We start from the raw sequence: 16,044 nt of genomic DNA on the forward strand, positions 1-16,044 counted from the left end.
GATTGGAATGAGAAGTGGTTGATCCAATTCTGAACAGAGCAGAAGGAGGTATCACAGGTAAGCCTGGAAGTATTCCTGTTCCCTTAGAGGCAAACCCTCTGCTCCTCACCTAAGAAAGGGACAGCTGTCAACAGTGTCATCCAGAGGGATGTACCACTGCTGTCTTGGAGGGTATTTCTTATGAGTATTCAGCAAACAATGTGCACTGATGGAATTCAGTCCATGACAGGCCAATGAGGACTAAAACACCATTTATAAAGGAGACTCTTCCACCTGATTCTCCCTCTCTGTGCTGTGTATACATACAAGTTTGCTGACTGAAAAAGAGACAGTGTTATTTAAACCGAGGGATATGAGTTTGTAGACCAGTTCTGCTATTTAACTAAAGAGCAAATGTAAAAATGCAAAACAAGTGATGCATGTGCCTATGTACATTCAAGTACACTCAGTGCTCTGTTTCCCAAATGTACGCCCAAATTGCTGTCTCTTGATGTCTGTTTGCATGCAGGAGTCCATGTGCACAAGAAGCAGGTAGACCTGGGAGTTCATTGTGCTCTTGGGTGTTCCTGAGACCTCTCTTGAGGTTGATTTTGGTATGCTCACTTGGCATCTTGGGACCTTCTGCTCTGGCTTCTGCCCTACAAGAGGAAAGACTATGCCTTTCCCTGTACTAGAGATGCACTACTTTATGCTGCTGAAACTAGGAGCTACTCAATAAGCTGACATTCCTGTTTCCAATTTAAGTAAAATTCAAATATCATAATGCACAAAAATGCATGAGACATTATTACCAAGCAGTGCCAGATGTGGCACATTGGGAGGGCAGGTTCTCCTCACCATCTCTCAGTATATACATTATGCATCAGTATGGCCTATTAAACTGTTTGAAGAGTTTGGCACTTGAATTCTGTACCCCCCAAAATAAATGTATATTAGCACACCTAGATAGTCACTTAGCCTTTCCATACAAACAGTGAGAATACATGAGCATAAGTTAGAGAGCAAGGAAAAGTATTTGGCAATAACTGAAGCAGGGGCTGATAAACTGACCAATGCTTTAAATGCACAAACGCATTCCTTGGGGCTGTCTTGCACATGCTATCTCACTACTTCCCTTCTCCCCCCTCCATTGTATAAAAAGAAGCTGCAATAAATTAGAATTTTATGAGGCTCCAAATAAAAACCTTCACTAAAATCGAAAACAAGACATGAATGTAGAAGCATATGGAAGGTTTATGAGAGCAGAGGGAAAAAAAATATGATCCCAAGGGAATAAAAAAAACCTCTCTCACTCTTTCTTGGTCTTTACAACCTAAAAATTACAAGAGACAGATGAAGGAGTTTGCTGGAGAATACAGTCCTGGTACATCTTCCAAAAAAGAGACATTATCTTTTTCTTACTCATTTTTCTGATCCAATAAGCCTAATAACAACTACTCTTAAGATCCATTTTCTGACTTTCTTTATAAAACACTTCAAAGTTATGTATGAAAATGAGATCCTTCTCTGCTTTGATCCTTAGTGTAAGGGTAACCAAGCACAAGCGGCTTCCTGGCCTTCATGAAGTTTTCTTTGGAAATAAACACTGGACGCTCTGAATTCTGTAACTAGCATTTAAATGTTTTAGAGACTAAAGGCAGTTCTGTTTAATTTATATTTTCATCTTTATTCTAAACCCCAAAGTGATTGATTCTGGTCACTGTATACACAGTTTTACTTCAATTTTTTTCCCGCCGTTTCTCCCATCCTCACCACTCCCCACTTCCAGAATGGTGTGGGTACCAGATTTTGTTTAGCTAGATGATAGAATGGCTATTAAGGGTTGTTTTTCTTTGTTTTTAAATACAATACTCCACATTCCAGACATTTCCACCAGACACAGTGGTTTGGAACCGAAGAACACTGCAAGCGATGAAATTTGGGTTTGGCTCTCAATTATTGTGAAATACTTGAAGAACTTTAAGATTTTTCTTCTCTAAGGTGATCCAAAATTGGGGGCTAAGCTATGGGGATATTTGTTTGACAGCTTAGAAGTGACAATCCTGTAGCACATTTTGTTCTATGAGAATAAATGTAGGGTCTGTGCTCAGTGCCCAAGAAAGGCCTATGAACTGCTAATTTCAATTTTTAGAGGACACAATATCAAACAGTGACAGCCAATATTATATTTGCTTAAAAATATATGGATTTTCAATTCCTGCTAAACTGATCATTTATGAAATGGTTAACAGTGGTAACCGTTAAATTATCCTTGCTTCTGATAGCCAGTTAAAAATTAATTCAAAGCGTATGCAATGGGTGGCAAGGATTGCTCATCACACCCCACCCTTCAACTGCCAAAGGCAAACAAATTCTGAAAAGAAGGTGAGAAAACAAAGGTGAAGACATCCCATGTCAGCGTGGGGGAAGTGTATTTACAGAACCGACATGCTCATGGTCTGGGGAGGTGGCGTTCCTACAGAGAAGTTGCTACAAATGCTCTGTGCTCGTAAGATTCACTTCAACTTGGAAACAAGAATGTACATAAACAGCGCAGAGAGAAACATCCAAAGGGACCTGGGGTTTTGTGTCTCCCTTTAGATAAAATCTTGATGAAACTCTGGAGACCTCTCCTGAGAGCGCTATGACTTAATCCAACGCCATGGAAATGTCATTCTTCCAAAAAAAAACCACCCCAAACACAAACAAACAATGTTGTGACACACAATACATTAAGAGCTCTTGTTTGAATGGCATCTTACAGAAGTTGAGAAGAATGAATATTCTTAGGTCTTCTATCATTAGACAGGACAATGAAGAGAAAAGAGCTATTCTGGCCTTGAATAGGAGCCTGTCTGACTTCTATTTTATTAAAGTTTTGAATGTCCCTTGATTCCTTCTCTTCTTCTGTTTTGGCTCCAATCCTTGTTTCCATGTGTGCCGTCCCGATGACTTATATAAAGACATTCTCCTCAGGTATCGGTAGAAATGGTGGAACATCACAGGTTTCAGACACTGAACAAGGTATTAATAATTATTCAAAGACGGGCCATCTGAAAAACTCAGCTATTGTACAAATGTAAACTCTTTACACCTCCCTTTATGCCATAAAGGATGAATTTATACAGGTTAGCAGCCAAATATTCTACAAGAATCAACTTCAGTTTGATTGATACTAGGGATCTGAAAGTAATGCTTTCATTTCCATTATTACAATAGCTGTAACAAGTTCTGACATTTTTTAGAGTCTATTAATAACAGATATTTTGTTTCACCCTAATTATTTTGCCACACAAAATACTCATACCTAAATACTGTCACAATGAAGAGCACTATAGGGAAGACCAACCAGTCCTGTGGGTCTCTAGGTTTTCTGGATCACAGTCTCAAGCAAATATAGGAATCCTCCTGAAGCAGGGTGCTTAGCCAGATTTCTCACCTTTCTATAATGGTGTTAAGTGGCGATGAGTCCCTTTCTGAGGCACCCAGTTCTCCTTGGTCGGACATAAGGGACCAGCAACTCATTTAGCTCTAAGGAGCCTCCCAAAAGGAGGATGGCTAGAAGTTCATAATTGTGGACCTATTCCATGATATCCCAAGGCAAATCATGCCTCTCTTCCACAGCCCCACTGCCCTCCACATCCCCTCCGCATGGTTTACGTTGCCTGCTGCCCCAAACACCTATATTTTCCCCTCCTCTGTATGAGAGATGTAAGACAAGTTTAAACACAGCTGTCAAGTTCTAAAATCAGCATCAAAGCTCAGCAAAAGCAAGAGGGGAAAACAATATGCTTTGTTAAACAATACTGCCTCAGATCTCGAAGGGTTATACAAGGAAAGTAATACCCCCTTTGAGTTCTGTATATGGCAAGCGTTACCTAACATCCTCAGTCAGAACCCCGCTGTTTATGAGGTGATGAGAAAAGAATACAGCTCCCTCTTGTCAGTAGGACTTCTCCACTGCCCTGCAGGAAATTTTTTTGTTATATTTCAGATGTATTGAATCTTCTAGACATTAGAAAAGCAAAACATGCACTGTGCACTCTGAAGCCATCACCTCTTTTGGTCAGTTCATAGGTTTGCCAAGGTCACAGAAAACACTGTTTTACATCGTAAGTCTTACCTTTAGGCTGTTTTACTCCTCCACAGGAACCTGAAAGGATTTAAACAGATTTATCAAACCAGAAATGGAAATATTTATGTTTGGAAAGATTGGTATTTCTAAACATTTCTTGTTTTTTTCCTTCTCTGCTGATACAGATTCCCAGTCTTTGTGCCATGTGAAGTGGTTTAAAAGTTAATTCTCAGGAAAAAAGGTCTGCCTGTTACATCATACACCCCACACACATACAGAGCAGAGGTTTTCTGCTGCATTGCTGGTATTACTACTACCACTATGTATGTGTATATAAAATGTATGTGTATATGTTTGTGTGTTACACATTCATTTTTTCCTACACAACTCAGCATTTTTTTTGTTGTTGTTTTACAGCCATCAATTTTTATGGTTAGTATAAGTCCTTATGATGATTTAATATGATCATCTATTTAATGTAAGCTACAGAATTCACGAGTTTGTTGACACCCTGATCCCAGTATATTCCTGGGAAATATTTCCCACACGCACAAAGCACCTGGAAAGCTTTTACTGGAAAGTTAATTTCTTCTCTCAGCTGAGCAACCAGCAAGGAAATCTTAGAGCTGACATCAGAGACCCCCAAGGCTCTTCTGGGAAGGACCCTAAGCCACTGTGTTAGCAAAGAGGTTCAGGAAAAAAAAGAAAAGCGTGTTGAATGGAACAACAAAATTTTCTTTTAAACACACAAATGACCCGGTAAGTTGGCTAAATTTTGGCCCTAAAGGGTCTCTGAGTGTGCAAAACAACACTTGCTCATGTGCAGCAGGATGGATGCAGACAAAAATGTGGCTGCTAGTGCTGCTACTCTCAGACCAGGTGAGGGTCTGCTTTTCTATCACAGCCATGTATGAAACACTTTTTGCTGCTGCTCCACTTCAGTTGACACTTTTCACTTGATAACACAGCGTATAATACCTCAAGTTGCAAATGAGAGCAAGGAATGGGGAATACTCTAAATGCTGAGCTACTGTTATCATATGTTCCCTGGAAATGGAAATTGTTTTGCAAGGATCACAGCATACCGTCCTCATTTCAGCTTATAAAAGAAAGGAAAAGAGACAAACTGAAGACTAAGCAACACAAACAAGTTTTCTCCTGGAGGGAGGCTACAGCCACAAGAGCATAAGCTATACCCCTCCTGCCAGGTTACTCACCAGGAAACAAAGACAATAAACCAGCAGCCATAGTATGTTATTTAGCAATAAAAAGATAGAGACCTCCATTTGTTATTCTTGCTCCATACAGTCCTTGCTGGTTTTCCTTAAATGTACAGGAAACATTCAGCATAAAAGGCATCAGCTCACCATACAGAATCACCTGGGTCACCCTGCACTGCATGGTTTGTTAACGATACAGAGGGCTGGGCAAGGTAATAAGAAATGAAGACACCTGAGTTACTCAGCAATAAATGCAGCTTGATGCTCACCCACTGTGAATAGATGATTCTTCAGAAACAAGAGGGGAGCAGTGAGAGATATTTTAGGGTCCAGGCAGGAAGACTGTCAGTATTTTAGCTGATTTTAATAAAACAAAAGTGGATGAATAAGAAGAAAAATATGATTTTTCTCTTGTTACAAAATAGTGTGTAGTGCCACATTTCAAAGTCTACCTTAGGTGAGCATCTCAGGCTGTCAGCCAAATAAATACGTGATTTGAGTGTTTCAGAAATACATCTGCTTTCCTCAAAATTATTCTTTCCATTGTGAAACCTAGTCCCTCCACCAGGGAGAGATTGTACAACTATGAGGTCCCTGGGACTGTTTCCCCATCCACGACATCATACCACAAGCAGCTCATCTTTGCAAAATGCCTGAAGGTCCATAAAGGAAAAGAAAAGAAAACACATACACTGTCTTTGCCTCCTCCTCCTTGTGCCTGGCCAGACTTGCAGTTCTCAGCCTGGCTTTTGCTGTTATACCCAGTTTGAGTCCAAGCAAATTCCGATCCACTCCTCTTCCTGAGGTTCCCATTTATTTAAACAGGTGGGAGCAGAATTACTGTATTTCCTAAAGTGCTGTTGCAGCTGAACTAGCTTATAAAGCAATTCCACTACAGGTATCAATTAAGAATGTGCAAGGGGGAATTTCAGGCTGCAAGAACAACACAGCAGCCATTTCTGGAGCTTAGGTTCTGGCAACGGCAAAAGCAACACTCAGCTGCTCTGTAAATTTCTTAACTCAAAAGAGCATTAGCTGGAATTGCTGTGAAAATGTAAGAACTTTTAAAAAAAATATTTTGTTTTCTTTATTATTTTTTAAGGGTGTCCCACCATTCTGTTATCTGTCATTAATTTTCCATATGTTTCCCCTGACCACGGCTCGTAGGCTGGGCTCGGTTTACAGATTTGGATCAGATTTCTTTACAAGCCAGGACATTTGCTGGCTTGCTTACTAGCTTGAGGCCAGTTATGTTTGAGTGAGGCCCAAGCAAAACAAGTGAGATTTGGTGACTTTCCAGTGAGTAGGCACCAAATCTAGTGATCCGTGGTTGTTATTTTTTAAAAGTTTAAAATTTTTAAAGTGGAAGTTCTTTCATTATTTCAGATTTTTTTAAAAAAACAGCTGCTGGCTGATACTTGCTCAAATATTGCAGCATCCCTCTGCTTACTGTAAAGCAAAGCTTTTTGTTTTGTTTTCTTCACACTTAACATAAGACAAAAGTTTCTTGGTGATCTATATTTTTAATCACATATGGAAAATGCACTGGTATATTTGGAAAAAACAAACTGATGAGAATGAGGACCAATGAACCATTTTGTTTCCAGTATTTGTACTTGATAATGAAGTCTAGTGTTTGCAACTCTTTCTCTCAAAAGCATTCAAATTTCATGTGAAACCCTCCTCTAATTCAAATCTGTCTTCTAGAAACATGCCTTACACACCAGTTAAAACTGAAATGTCCTTCCAGACAAGCTTTAAATATAAAATACTGAATAATCATTGATCCTCTAAATGTATCCTGGATTACTTAGTTCTTTTTTTTTCTTCCTGTTTTTAGCTTTTCATTCGTGGTACATCTGAAACGCATTTTAAATGCTTTGGGGCAAGGACTATCACAAAGTGCCAAGAATATCTGGGGGCCTTGTGGAAATGCTAAAGTAAAATTTTAAAAGTAATTTGACACTGAAGGACCTCCAGACCCTTGAAAATTCCCCGTTTTATATTCTCCACTGCACACACACAGAAACTTAAGGTAGCAGAACCAGAGTACAGTCCAAATGTGAGACAAAATGAAAATACCAGTATTAGGTATTATGTTTCAGGTTTAGTCAGATTAGCATGCTAGTAAGCAGTAGTTTGAATATATCTTGAAGGCAAAGGGATTCCCACAAAACTGTATGTCTTCTCTGTCCTTGGCTGGTGTAAAGACCTTCCCCCTGGCTTTGCTTCATAAGTTTAAGCACTTTGTTATAGATGTTGTAACAGATGGCATGCGAAAGCTATATGAACGCTACATATAAACGTCATATTGTCCATATTGTTATTATTAGTAGCACTCATCAAGGTAACCAAGCATAAGACCCTCTAGAGCTAAGCAATATTTTTTTCTGGACAGAAGCAGTGTTTAGACTCCACAGTGCTGAAAATTGCAGCTCCTGGCTGCTAGGAGTGTGTCTGTGTGCTGGGATCCAGAGCTCTGGGAAGGGGACAATACAGACACCCCAAACAGAGGGCTGAGCAAGAGCTGCCCAAATTAGCCATTAGGATGCATCGAGGATATTTGACTTAGCTGAAGCCTCTCTGGAATTCAGTCGCCTATCTCAGGATAGGGATCTCCACCCTCCTCCACCAAAACTGTAAGAGAAGTGGGTGCTGATGCTGCCAGGCCTGTTTGACGCAATCGCTCCACAACAGGAGCACTCCCTCAGACTGCAGGGGATTTGGGCTCAGTTCCCTCTAGGCGTGAAGGGCTCTGAACCTCTATTATCCACACCTGTGCCAAAAACAATCAGGCTATAGGTTATATAGGGAAGTTCTTCCTCTTCCTTCTAAAGCTGTTTCTTTTAGCATGCCTAGGAAATTAACCTAACCTAAACTGAACATCATATCAACTCGTGTTTATTTTTGTCTTTCATATTTGATCTTCTTAAAGGACCAATTTATTTGCTGTCTGAGGCTATTTACAAAGTAACAGTAAGTACGTCCTTAAATACAGCAATCCTAAATTGCATGTGCTTCCCCACAAAGCAAGTTAGGGCTTGATGAAGGAAGGGTTAAATAGGTAGTCCAACATAGAGAAGAGGGAGGAACCACCATAGTCAGCTCACTCAGAGCCTGGAAATGTTCTGCAGAACCCAGCAGCCCGTCTCACCAGATGATGATGATGCCCCTCAAAGGGACATCCTTTTTCTCACGGTTGCTTCGTGATTTATGACACTGGGAGGGAGGGAAGGAGATTGGAAGAAGGGGACAGGTGAGGAAGAAAACAGAAAAATTTTGTGACAAAAGGAAACAGATTGGGTAGGAAAAGGCAAATTTGCAAGTCATTGACAGAAGTGCAGTTGTTTGGTTATTCTCACAGCTGCTCACTAACTACCTCCTCCAGCAGGATGGGGGAGAGAATCAGAAGGGTAAAACTGAAAAAACTTGTGGGTTGAAATAAAGGCAGTTTAACAGGAAAAGCAAAAACTGCACACACAAGCAAAGTGAAACAAGGGATTCATTCACTACTTCCCGTAGGCAGACAGGTGTTCAGCCATCTCCAGGAAAGCTGGGCTCCATCACAGGTAACAGTTACTTGGGAAAACAAACCCCATCACTTCAAACATCCCCCCGCTTCCTTCTTCTTCCCTTGGATTTATATGCTGAACATGATGTCATATGGTACGGAACACCCCTTTGGTCAGTTGGGGTCAGCTATCCCGGCTGTGCCCCCTCTCAACATTTTGTGCACTCCCCGCCTTCTTGCTGGCAGGTCACTGTGAGAAGCTAAAAAGTCCTTGAGTGTTTAGCAGAAACTGAAACATCACTGTGTTATCAACATTATTCTCATTCTAAATCCAAAACACAGCACTATACCAGCTACTAGAAGGACAATTAACTCTATCCCAGTCAAAACCAGGACATACCTCATGTGGTAGGTTGGACAGAGAGTGGAAAGGAAGAGGGGAGTCCACATACAGATCCCACTGAGATCCCTGCAGATATCAGAACTACTTGGGAACCACCAAATAACCAACACCAACAATTAAATGTGGAGCTGAAAGAGAAAACAGAAAATTAGGGCCGATAGCTAAGTAAGAGCAGTCACAGGAGCCAAGAAAGGGAGAGATTTCAAGGAGTCGATGGAGTAAACAACATTAAGAGCAAGTGAAAGGTAAAGAAAGATGAGGTTGCAGAATAGACCTGTGCCTGGATCAGGAAAATCCCAGTGGGGGATCAACTACACACTACGGGTTTCTGTGCTTGGATACAAAAAGCTTTACAAACCAGAGTGTTGGCAAAACTTCATGAGTCCCACACTGGAATAATTAAAATAAAAGCTGTTCACTGAAGTTATTTTTGGTGGGCATGTTTGGATCAGAGAGTGGAGTTGTTGAGCACAGTATAATACATGCCAAAAGCCCTATTATGTGCCTGCCACTGCACCCTGCCATACTTGGAAATGCGTTCAAAAACTGTGGTAGAAAGCCCTTACTGGCTTCACACTTGAAGGACAAACCAGCGCTACACGTTTCAGTTGTAGGTCGCAGTGTTGGTCCTGAGCCATTTCTCCTGGAGGCTGGGACCCTCTTGGTTGAATCTGGGCAGGGAGACGTTTGCTGTGTGGCAGACCACAGACCGGGCAGCGGACTAGTCTAAATGGGATATTCATACTCAAAATTCACGTATAAGTATCCTAGAGTGACGGAGGCATAGAAGGCAACAAAATGTTATACTATCTGGTAACCTTCCTATCTGATGGAATGGGTTGCTCATACCAAGTATTCCTTCACAGCTGAAATGGGCTAGCAAACCAGATGGTAAAGCATTAAGACCCCTCAGAAAAATATCACCCCACTTAGGTATAACATTTTTGTTTTATTGTTTTGTTCCTCAAAGGACCCTGCAGAGAAGCTGAGTGCTTTTCTGAACGTTCCCTTACCACAGCCTTTTTTTCCCTGAATAAAACACACAGTATGCAAGTTACTGTATATGGACACAGAATACAAAACAAGCTCTGAAACAACAAGTGAGAACCAGAAATTTCAGACGAGAAAACAGAAGGCACCTTTTGATTAAGGATATGTTACATCAGGCCCACAGCCTGTCATTGCTTGTATGGAAAACTGGTAGATATCGAACCAAATTCAAATTTCTTTAAACCCAAACACTAGGTTTAAGGCTTGAAGTGGCTGAAGCAACCTTGAAGCATTACAACCAACAACTGTCACTATCAATCTGCCAGGGATCATCGCCTTCTGGGAACAGAAAAGCAGAGCACATACCCAATTTGTTAACTGTTCTCCTAATTAAACCACATGCACAGTAGAACACCGTTTCTTCCCTGCAGTAGACCTATGCCAGCAGCTTTTCCCTCAAGATTAACTCCTTCCTTCAGCACAACAGCTCCTGATGACTCACAACAGGGCAAATTGTCTTCCTTTTCTCCAAAGGTTATTTTTTCCTCAACACAGAACCTTGCAAGTTGACCCTACTTGCTGTTATGCAAATACAGCTTCTGGACAATAAGTTTCCAAATCTAGCTTTTACTGAAAAAGAAAAGAAAACAATCTGTGAAGGTCCCTAAAAAGGAAATAGCAGAGATACGTATCTTTACTTGTTCAGGGTTTTTTTCAGGGGAGTGGTTTTGCTTTGCCAAATTCTTATTTAAGCAGCTTAGATTTACTTAGTGTTTAACTTAGCCATGAAATTGTTAACTAGCACATGTGTGAGGGCTGAAACCATGTTCTTGTGAACTGTTGTATATCTGTCATCTGAAAGTTAAACACTGGCTTAGAAAAATCCAAATGGTGGCTTCATCCTCAGAATGACAGCAGAAAGAAAAATATTTGTACTTTTCCCCCCTCTAAGGAGAGGATTGGAAAGGATTGTCTTAAGACACTCCTTTATTCTCTTGACAGCAAGAGCTGTACTTCTGAGACTGTCTCTACTCACATGTTATTAATGCTCCAGCTTCTCCTGTCTGGAGCCCATGCTACATACACTGTTTTTCCCAGAAAACACAATGTTCATTTGCTTTATTTTGTGGCCACCAGGCTACCTCTCCTCTGTGTACCCATGCAAAAATGCAGGCGACTTTTGTTCAATGAGTCCTCAGAAGATACATAGCGAAGCTGCAGAGACAGGAGTTGTCTAGAGTTTGCAGAGCCAAGTCTTCTTCCAGCTGCACCTACATATCTCTGTTACACCCTCCATTGTCGTGGATGTTATTTTGTATGTAAGAAAAAATATCTGAATCTGACACTTCTAGGGTCACTTATGACTTCCTAAGAATGCAGCCTGGATTCAGAGAAACTATTTTCTCTGACACTGCTTCTCACTATTTTTTTAAAAATAGATAAATTCTATAAAAATAACTCTCATATCTTACTTTGAGCTGCTCTTTTTTCTGCAATAACCATTCAAAACCTTTACTGCTGTGTGACTACTGCTGCACCTGGGCTGTGATGATCGATACAGCTGTGCCTGTGCTCCTTCCCTGTCTGTCTCCATCTCCTGACTCTTTGTTGTATGTTTAGACTGGGAACTCTTTAGTGCAGAGATTGTTTTTAACCTCTCAGTTTGCACGGGAGCTAGCACCATCAACTTAAGCGCTAAGCTGATATAAAGGATCAACAGGGAAGACAGCTTTGCTTTATGAATGACTGGTCTCTTCATGACATGTTGGAGTTGCTTGTGCACAAATAGGAAGAACATTATTTGTACAAGAGAAATGAGACATCTAGGTGAATTTTAGTCTACAATGTTCAAATTATGAAAACATTGTGAATCCTTTGAACTCATTCTAAAATTTTGGACATCTTAAGAATAGTCTTCTTTAACTGCTTTTGACATAGAATATGTCATAAACATGACTTCCAAATAAATATTTTCAAGTTCTCTCTTCTCAACTCCTCCTGCCAGGAAAGAAGGGTTGATTTTGACAGCTTCAGGGGCCCCAGACTCAGAGCCAGATTCTCTTCTCCTTGGCAGGTCTGTAGAACCACAGCAAGTTCACTGACCAAAGCTGAGCTTCAGGGAGGGAAAAAAAGTATTGAACACTTCAATTGGTCTCATGCTGTGTTGTATTCTCAGCTCCCTCCACAACGTCTTTAAAACACAACTCCAAAATGCCTAGCAGTATCTGCTATCCTGTGCCAAGAGCAGCTCAGGAGCAGCAGGGAGCCATGTGGCAGCACCCATGCTGCCCACAGAAACAGCACAGCAGCTCAGGTGCTGGGCCTGTGTGGTTTGGTAAAGTTGCCAGGGATAGATTCTCTGCTGCCTTACTTATTTTCATGCTGTGGTAATATGAGTTACGGTGATAAAAGTTCCCATTGAGTGGGAGATTTCCAAGCTGGGTCTTCCTTCAGAGGTTTGCACTTCTTGGTAGTGGGGCCTGGGTGTGGTTTACACAGACCGGCTGATGGGCTACCGCATTGAAACCAGCCAGTTTGCACAAGTCTCTCATTCTAAAATATATGTAATTTATTTGAGCTGATAGAGAGGATAAGAATCAACTGTTTCCTAGTTAATAAAAAACATACAATGAGAGCAGAGCTCTGCCAGCATATCTTGTTTATCCAAAAATGTTTGGCATTAAATGTGAAATCGGAAATGAACTCATTATCTGATTATTTTCATTTTGAAGAATTAACTGCTTTAGGGGAAAGGCTTGTCTTAAACAGTCCCCTTGTATGGATGACTAATTGCAAATACATATCTCCGAAGAATACAGCAAACACTCCTGACTCCCAGGGTAGGATGTAGCACTATAAATTTGGACAAGAACATTAGGAGTATCCTCTCACGTGACTTATTTCAAAACAGAAGGAAATCCACTTAAGCTAGCAGCATCATGCCCAAATAGGTGAGAAGAGTTTTAAAAAAGGCCACGCTCAATAATTCCTATCCAGGCAATATGGATAAGAAGCACTTAATTATTTTGTTTCCCCTCCTAAAAGATCATTATGTAACAGGGTGGATAGTTATAACTTTCTACATGTAAAAGTATGTTGAAAACAGAATCTCTCAGTGGTATAAATGAGCATATCTCAATGAAAATTAAGAAAACTCCCCATTCAAGCACCAAGCCCAGGTCACTCTGGATTAATAGAGAACTGTGCTCATAACGGCCCATCGGGCTGCATGCTTTTGTTTTCTCCTGCTGCTTTTTTGCTCCATTCTCTTCCATTTGATCTCAGCTTTCAGTGGTTTTTGGTTAGCCCTCTCTGTAGCTGGCTCAACAGCTGCTGCTCCTTCTAGGGTTGCTGAGTGCCTCCTCTGTACTCAAAATGCTGTTTTCTTTTCCTGCTGGTGACTGGAGTGAATTTCAGATAGGGCACTGGGGAGCCTTCCACTGTGTGTCAGCAGTGTGCAAGTCAAACAAGGGTGTATCCTCCACTGAACATTTGGCTCTTCCTATTTTACTCTAACTGGAATATCCCCATTCTCATGTGCCCTGTGAACCTATCTGCAACGTCACAGAGTGCAGGGCTTAAACTTCCTCTTCCTCTTAGCTACATTTGAATTTTTTTTTTTTTTTGGCTGGCCCTGCAATCCAGAGGCAGAAGTACATTGGTACAGTGATGTTCAGGAAGACAACAAGCAACCCAGGATGATTCTGGTCTGCCCAACAAGACAACACATTGCTTTGTGGGCTTCCTGCAGCCCACAGACTGTATATAGCACAAAAAGAGGCAGCCCAAATGCCTTACCTCCAACTCAACCAGTACGGAGAGCAGGTATCCAACAATTAGTCATCTATACTACATACTTGGTCTCTATCACCCAGTTCAGATCTCTTTGCAGAGCAGATCCGGCCAGGAATGAGAAGTTCACCCTGCCTGTGTAAATAGCATTAGGGTCCCCGAAACACACAAATTACAGTATGTGATCCTTCCTTTGTCTAAGTTCTCGATTAGTTAGGGTGGACAGAAAAAAATCAACTCTAGAGTGCATGCCTTTAAACTTTTAAAGTAATTTAAAGGACAGATCCCACCAATTGCAATATTTACTCTCCGTGACTACATAAGAATGACTCAGTATTTTGCAGGAAAATGCACAAATATAGGTAGAATTCTAGGGGGAAAAAAAATAAAATCATTGCAGATATAGTCCATAAAAGATCATTGTGGGGAAAAAAAAAAAAAAAAACCACTCAAACATTACATTCCCACCAGTGAATATACACATTCCCAGCCTAACGCTGATGTGACAATTTCCATGTACCCTGTTTCTTCTCTTTCACGTAGCAGTGCACACACCAGCGCTTGCCTTCTCTCCAACAGCTGGTCGAAGGCAGTGAAGGGTCACCAGTGCTGTTCTGTTTCAGCTCCTGGAGCCTCCCTGCTCTGGCAAAACGCCACACTTCCTGAGCAGCTCTGTCTTACCCCAGAAGCTGAAGAAATGTTCCCTATTTGAACCATTAAACTTTCATTTCCTATCTAATGTTGTCTCAGCATGAGCAGCATTTGAGAGTCTATTTTGGTGTTTGCTCTTTTATTGTCAAATCTCTGAAATATCCTATTTGGACTGAAAAATATAACTGCGCATTAACTTTGTGAGTTCTTTGATATGGCAAATGTAAGCTTTTAAAACAAGGTATTGGGGCTTTTCTTCCCATTAAACTATAGAAAGTGATTAACCAGGAAGACTAAACAGTTAATAAACGTGAACACGACAGAATAGGCTGTTTGACTGTCTTTTCATTCCAACTGACATGGAAAAGAGAAGGAGCAATAACTTTCTCAAAGGTATTTGTCACATATGTTGTTTACACGTATCTTCCACATCTTGTTCTTTCACAGCCTATTAGACCCTGGAGCTGAAGCTGCATTCTTCAGCTTCCTTCTGTAATCCAGACCAAACTGTGTCACACAAAACTCTGTTTTTATCTCACTGAATACTAAGGTTTTCACTATTTTGAAAAATTATTATTAATGCAGTGTCTAAATTATTTTTAATAAGTTAAATAATTACCTCTGCTCTACACATCACCAAAAATGTACAATGGTGCTGGTTTTCACCAGTCCTGATTTTGCTGTTACTCACACCTTACAACACCTGAAATAGTGCTAAGCATTTATCTCGCTAAAGAAATGCTGTCAAAAAATAAAAGACCATCACCTCTTTACCATTGCCATTGCTGATTAAAGCAAGCAGCTTGTCGACCAAAGAGCAAACTTGTCCTAATATTTCCATAGACACAATGTCACCTGGAGTCCTTTCCTACATTTTCTGCTTTTTAAATTCTTTCTGTCAAATTAATTTGCTTTAATCCAGTTGTAGTGTGGGAGAGAGACTGCTGCTTTGAGCTGATCCTGTCATCTGCTGCCTTCGCCTATGGGTAACATGCAGATGAAGACCCAGTGTGGCTTCTGTCAGAGTTAACCAAAGACCCTTGGTTAACTTCAGCCCTCAGCAAACCACTTCTTTCATTTCTGACACTCTGTACTGTATATCATCGTCATATGTAGTGCAAGACCATTTCCTTCCCTTGCCTAGCCCTGAAGCCAAATGGGTGGGGATGTCAACAGCAGGTGGGAGGAGGCTGTGGTCTTCCTGGGGAATAGCTTCTTGATCGGTTTTACAGCAGCTACCATAAAAAGCACTGGGCAGATATGCAGACAACCACAGGGAACTGGGGACTTACTTATTGATAATTTTAGTAGTAATGTAGAAATTAAGTTTGGAACATTGAATGAAGTGATAGTGAGCTGACATCCTTACATTACATGTATATTTTCATCTGTAAGTTTTGTATGTCTTTGTAATGGTTTCAGC

At 40.8% G+C, this 16,044-nt stretch overlaps 1 long non-coding RNA gene across 2 annotated transcripts in view; it reads right to left on the reverse strand.

The window, feature by feature from the left end:
* LOC136099238 (uncharacterized) overlaps window positions 1–16,044 on the reverse strand; it is a 117,275-nt gene that overhangs the window by 94,655 nt on the left and 6,576 nt on the right. For both annotated transcript variants that reach the window (XR_010651059.2, XR_010651058.2), the window contains exons 2-3: window positions 9,186–9,316; window positions 4,103–4,132 (exon numbers count right to left, since the gene is read on the reverse strand). This is a non-coding gene — a long non-coding RNA (uncharacterized lncRNA). The remainder of the gene's footprint in view (window positions 1–4,102; window positions 4,133–9,185; window positions 9,317–16,044) is intronic.

Source organism: Patagioenas fasciata, chromosome 3, assembly GCF_037038585.1.
Source record: "Patagioenas fasciata isolate bPatFas1 chromosome 3, bPatFas1.hap1, whole genome shotgun sequence".
Classification (NCBI taxonomy): Eukaryota; Metazoa; Chordata; class Aves; order Columbiformes; family Columbidae; genus Patagioenas; species Patagioenas fasciata.